The sequence below is a fragment of the Cryptomeria japonica genome, chromosome 8, assembly GCF_030272615.1.
Source record: "Cryptomeria japonica chromosome 8, Sugi_1.0, whole genome shotgun sequence".
Lineage (NCBI taxonomy): Eukaryota > Viridiplantae > Streptophyta > Pinopsida > Cupressales > Cupressaceae > Cryptomeria > Cryptomeria japonica.
Window position 1 is genome coordinate 652,387,850 of NC_081412.1, and position 7,230 is coordinate 652,395,079.

Below are 7,230 nucleotides of genomic sequence, written 5' to 3' on the forward strand. Positions count from 1 at the left end.
AAATTTCATCTCACCAATCATAGACATCTCAATTTGTTTTTCCATATTCTTAGAAAATTTTATGCATAAATTATCTTCACCTTCAAAAATAATGTCATTAACAAATACTTCAACAATCAGTATATCATCATCAGTGATTTTATAATATAAATTAATGTCAGCACTGCCTTTAGTAAAACCAAACTTCAAAAGATATTTATCCAACCTTGCATACCAAGCTCTAGGTGCTTGTTTCAATCCATATAAAGCTTTCCTTAACCTGAAATATATCTGTATCATCTGATAGTGAAAAACCATCAGGTTGCTCAAAATAAACTTCCTCATCAAGATCCCCATTAAAAAATGCACATTTAACATCCATCTGATAAACCTTATAGTTTTTATAAGCAGCATAGGCAATAAATAATCTTACTGTTTCAATCCTAGCTACAGGTGCAAAAGTCTCTTCATAATCAATTCCTTCTTTTTGAGAATATCCTTTACAAACCAATCTAGCCTTATTCCTTATAACTTGACCATCTTCATTCAATTTATTCTTAATAACCCATTTAGTTCCAATAACATTTGTATTTTTAGGCTGGGGAGCCAAAGTTCATGTGTTATTTTTCTTAATCTCATCTAATTCTTCTTCCATAGCTTTCAACCAATGTTCATCTTTACATGCCTTAATTACTGATATTGGTTCAACTTGTGAAATTAAACATACCTCATTAGTTGTCAGTCTTCTTCTTGTCATCACTCCATTGCTCTTATCCCCAATGATTTGATCTTCAAAATGATTCAATCTCACATACCTAGGAGTCTTTTGACTTTTTGTTCCTATTCTCTATTCTTCAATTACTGTAGAATTCTCTGATGTTGCCGAAGTAACTGGTTCAACTCTCTATTCCGGTAAAGGTGCTACTGGTTCAAATATAATCATTTCCAATGTCGGTTCCTTCTCATAAACTCTGATTTGACTTTTGTTCAGCTCATCTACTTTGACATTAGCACTCTCCACAATTCTCTGCAATCTTTTGTTATAACATCTATATGTTTTGCTTTCATTAGAATAAACAAGAAACATGCCTTCATCACATCTAGGATCCAATTTCTCAATAGTATCATCTCTCCTGATATAACATTTACTACCAAAAATTCTGAAATACTTAACTGTAGGTGTATTGCCAAACCATAATTCATAAGGTGTCTTACCAGTTTCTCCTTTGATATGTACTCTGTTGAATGTATAAATCACTCTACTCACTACTTCTCTCTAGTAGATATGAGGTAGACTAGCTTCCATCATCACTGTTCTAGCAACGTCCAAGATAGTTTTGTTCTTTCTTTCCACAACTCCATTCTGCTGAGGTGTCTGGGGAGTAGAAAATTGTCTTCATATACCATGCTTGTCACAAATGTTATTAAACTCACCGGATGTGAATTCTCCACCATGATCTAATCTCAAACATTTAATCTTCAATCCTGTCTCGGTTTCCACTTTAGCCTTAAAGATTTTAAACTTTTCAAATGCTTCAAATTTTTCTCTCAAAAAAGTAACCCACATCATTCTAGAATAATCTTTAATGATTAGCATGAAATATCTATCACCTTGAAAACTTTTAACTCTCGCAGGGCCACACAAATCAGTATGAATAAGATCAAGAACATCATTTTATTTATCTTGTATACTCCTAAAAGAGGTTTTGACCTATTTACCCATTTGACATTCTTTACAACCTTGATTATAGGGCTTCATAATCTTAGGTATATCCCTAACTGCCTTAGTTGAACTGATCTTCACAATGCAATCAAAATTCACATGACATAACCTTTTATGCCATAGCCAACTCTCATCAATTTATGTAATGAAACACGTCTTCTCACTGGAGTTCAGATGAAATATATTACCTTTTGTCTGTGTATCGATTGCAATCTCCAAGCCAGATCTATTAATGATTTTGCACTTTCCATTCTTGAACTGTAATTGAAATCCCTTGTCTACCAATTGTCCTACACTAAAAAGATTATGCCTCAAACCTTCAATATAATAAACATTGTCAGTATTGTTCTTACCATCCAATGATATAGTTCCTTTTCCTTTGATCATACATGCTTTGTCATCTCCAAATCTAACTAGACCACCATCAAATTCTTGCAAAGATAGAAACTTCCCTTTATCTCCAGTCATATGATGTGAAATCACTGTCAATTACTCATTCATCCTTGTCTTCAATTTTAGTAGCAAGTGCCTTCTCCTCAAGTACATTCTCTTCCAGTGTCGGATTATCTTCCTTGATAGCCAGGAATACCCATTCCTTCCCATTGTCAGATCCACTAGCAGAGTCTTCTGTCGATTCATCATCTGAATCAATAATGCCTTCCTCATCTGCTATTTAGCATGACTTGTCTATGTTTTTCTTGTATTTATACTTGTTCTGATATCCAGGGTTGGGCTTAAATGATCTTCTAACTCTTTCTTTAAATCTTGAATTCCTTTCAGGACATCTAGAAGCAAAATGATCAATCTTATTACATGCAAAACATTTAAAAGGTGTTTTTCCTTCATACTTACTTCCTACTGGCCATTTAGGTACTCTTCTAGCAAATAGTGCTTCAAGTTGCTCAGACTCATCATCTTCTCTTTTCTTATCTTCTAAGTCCTTTACATATAAATCTTTCTAGTCTTGCTTATCGATTGTAGATGTAGATGCATCAAAAGCAGGTTCAATCTTCACAACTCCAGAAGGTCCAAATTCCTCAAGCTCAAAAGCAGATAGTTTCCCAATCAAAGTATCTTTGTTGACAGATGTATTAGTCATTCTTCTCAACTCATTAATAGCAGTAGCCTTCATTTTGTAAGCCAGTGGTAGGGCTCTCAAGACTTTAGAAACAATTTCATCTTCGCTCAAAGTTCCACCACAACATTGAATTCCTAACCCATCTCTGAGTATGATCTTGCCAGATTTCACTAACCTTTTCTTTTCCTTTTTCATTTGATCCTCCATTACTAACTAGTGGATTTATGCTTCTACAAAACTTAGCAATATGTCCAACTTCATTGCATGCATAACAAGTAACATTGTTCTTTTGAATTGCTTTGCTAAAACCGGTGAAATTGCTTGACCTGCACTGATCAACCATATGTCCAAATTTTCCACAAGCATAGCATTTTACATTCATTCTGCAATCTTTTGTCTTATGACCAAACTTATTGCATTTAGAACATTTACCAGAAGTAGAATCAGGGTTCTGATTTGCTTTGTTTCTACATTGCCTAGCCATGTGACCAAATCTATTGCAAACAAAACATCTACCATTGAATTTATAAGCAATGAATTGTCTTACCGGTGCCTTATGGTTTTGATCATCGTTAGCAGTACCAGAACTCTATCCTTGCTCAAACCCAGGTCCATTGGAATCTCCAATCTGCCTTTATCTCTTTAATAACTTATCAAGTTGTGCTGAGTTGATCTTTAATTTTTCTTTGTACTCACTTGCTGTAGTTAAATGTTCTCTTAGTATTATCATTTGTCTCTCAAGCTCGTACTAATTACTCTGGGATTGTACCAAATCAGTTCTCAACATATCATTTTCATGAACCAACCTACCACATTCTTCAAATTTGTTCTTTAGGGATACAACAAGATTTTCTTCCTTCTTCTTTCTGTCCTCAATCTCCTTAGACATCCTCGTAGTTATAACTTGCATTTCATTCTTCATAACCATGTTCTCCTGACTCAATTTCTGACATTGTTCCTTAAGTGCATCTTTCTCTACATCATCCTAATTTTGCAAAAGTTCCTTCCTTCTAGCTTGAACAAATGATAGCCTCTCTTGTAGGACAAGAATGAATTCCTTAGCAGAATTCAATTCATCTTGTAGCTTTAAGTTCTTCAAACTTTCAACATCATAATCTTCAAGTGTCATCTCAAGTTGCTTCTCCAAAGCCATATTCATGGATTTCAGTTTCAGGATCTTCCTCAAGCTGTTAAACTTCCTCCGAGGCACACGGCTCTGATACCAATTGTTGGAAACCAATAACACTAAGAGGTGGGGGGTGAGGGGGTGAATCAATGTCCCCCTCTCAGTGTTATGTCATAATAGTAAGTTTTAGCCTTATTAAAACATGCATACACCAACCAGTATACCGGTACATATAGAATTGAAAGAAGTAAAGCAACCAATAAGACAAACACATAAATGAGAATCATAACACACAAATTTATACGTGGAAAACTTCAAAGAGAAAATACCACAGTGGGATTTGTGACCCACAATATCAATCCACTAGCCATATGAAGAGGTATTACAAAATATGAGGGGCTTGCACTTGCAGGAAGGCTTACAGCCTAAAGCACACTGCTCAATCACAATAGGAGCCTCACTAACTACATAAAATTCCAGACTACAATCCGGAGAAGTGTTGAACTGCAAAAGATAGCATCTCCTATGCCTGAGTACAGTTCCGGTTTAAGCTCTGCCTATTTTAGTCTGAAACCCTAAACCCTTTTACCGAAGTAACCCTTACAATAATTTCCTCACATACATAATCTCTCTGAATAATTTTGCATCATATTACATTCACATATCCATCACCATGTCTATATATCTATGTCAAAATGATCTAATCTTAACTAACCTATATACCCTGTACAACTTTTTATGCCTTATGTCAGCTTACAAAGATATATACAATATCAGATTACATGTCGGCCAGATAACATAAGTGTATGAACATTAAAATAAATTGTCGATGCTGAATCCAAGATATGTCAGCCTCCAATATCAATAACCTTTACTATACCATGTCGGCCTACATTGCCGGTGACCAAAGAAATCCTTTTGTCCTACCAGTGCCGGTGCCGGTACACAATATGAAGCCGTAACACAAAATCATGTTGCCATCAATGACAACATAGTGAAACCAACCAATAGAGTGTCAATTGCCAGCAAGCCACTTCTCTGAAATCTCACCAAAAAAGGCAAGTTGTTGTTTGAGTGAATGAAACAAAAAATTTGCTTCCATCTCCCTTAGCCGTAAGACTCCTAGGTCCCTTCCTGTCTCAATCCCTCCAACTTCTTCGACACACCAATGCTTGGAGAATGCCAAAACCTGCTACCCACCTTCACATTTAAACAACCTCCAACTCACCCCCTGTCAAAGTCATCATTAATGGTCATTGAAGATCGCATAAGTTGCTGCCAACTCAACACCACAAAAGTCTTCCCACATTCCATCCCCACCAACTTCAATTAATGATTTGGCCTTTTTCAATAGTACATCAGCCACATCATTACCCTCCCTCAAAACATGGGATATTTTAAAAGATTAAAAAAATCTAAATCCTTTCTAATAATTTGGATAAATTTGTTAATCTTCCACGCATTCGCCTCCCCTTTCAAAAGGCCATTCACCACAATCTAAGAGTCACCTTTTAAATGCAGACAAGAGGCTGAAAGATGTTGTGCCATCCCCACTCCCCAAAAATCCACCTGCACCTCAACCTCATTATTTGTCCCATTAACCAGTTTGCTAGCTCCAATAGCCAAAATGTTCCCATTCCAGTCTTGGGCAACACACCTCGCCTTTGACGACCCCGAGTTGCCCTTAGACACACCATCAAAATTCACTTTTATCCAACCAACTTTCAGCTTTTACCAAACCGTAGTAGTCCCGGTATCCCCATTGCCCATCGAAGAAGCTAGATCCACCCGGGAAGGTCCATTAACAAGCAATTTTATTATTATACAATTAAATTGGGATTATGTTTTTAAGAAAAATGTATATTTTTTCTATAATCTTTATCATATGTTATGATTATTAATAATATATTTTATTGAAGCAAGAATTATAATAAATATTACATATATATAATTAAAATAATATGATTTTAAAATAATAATAATTCATTTTTTTTTATCAGTAAAAAGGGTTTTAAATGAATGAGAATGGATTTTAAGCTTGGCCCAAACTATGGGGCTACGACTAGGGAACCACCTCCCTGACAACAAGACACCAAAGTACAAATACCCATTAACAAGTCGAAGAATTAAGCCTTCTTTTTTATACCATTCATGGCTTGACAGTGATTCAAACTATTGAGCATAATCTCCTTCAATGCTCTTTTGTTTCTCTTCCCCTGCACCTCAATCCACCCATCCCCCTTCATTGAAGCTATTTGATTCTTTACAAAAGTATCACTAGAAGAACCTCCAATACCTTCCACCACACTTTGTGAACCAACATGTCTTCCATCTATAGTCACCATAGAGATACACTCCTCATGTTTAATATCACTGTTTTTTGACACCATCATCCCCTCTGGAGCATTTGAGATTGAGGAGACCGAACTTTGCATATCCTTCACTTTTGAAATGGCTGCCTTGCAGGCATCCCTCGAGTCCAGCTTTTCCTTAACCGCTCTATCAATTTTCTTACCATTGCTCTCCTTCTGTATAATAGTTTCCTCCTTCTCCACTAAATAATGATGGGTGGAAACCTCCCTCCACTAAGAAGCCTTTCCCTTTTGTTTCTACTTGGCACATTTAGTAGCCAAATGTCCAGTTTGGTAGCATCTTTTGCATCTAAAGGGAATACTTTCTTAATCCTCTTATTACACCCAAATCCCGTTTGCTAAATTCAAAGATATGTTCGTTGAAGGAGCTTTTGACATAGCCATCTCTACTAAGATGCACACATAAGTAGTATGCAAGTACTCTAGAGAACCCTCACCCACTCCTAGAAATTTCCCTAAAGATTTTCAAATAACTTTAAAACAAGATTCAAACTAGAATTGAAGTGGCAAGTTTGGCAGTCTTACCCATGCATGAATTTTGTCAAATGACTCCATGGCCGGGTTGAAAGTTGGGTACCATAGTTTCAAAAAGAGTATGTGCTTCTCCTAACACCTAAGATGCTTACAAAGGATATTCTTCCCATCCTTCTCGTTATCAAACACCACCATAAAGAAATCATGCGCTCCAGGGTAAATTTGGGCATCTCCCAATCAAACCCATGTTAACAAAATAAAGTTCATTCTCCTTTATTTCCTCTGAAGTCTTAGCACCAAAAACCACCATTGGTCTGTCATCTGTTACCTTATCTACCACAACATTTCCTTGAGAAGAGGGCAAGTCATCCCATTTGGATCTCCCACTCCAGCAGTCCTCCACACCTAGAGAACCTGCGTATGTCATATGCTCTTGTTTCTTGCTTGCATCTTGCCCCATCCTTCGTCGGACAGTGTC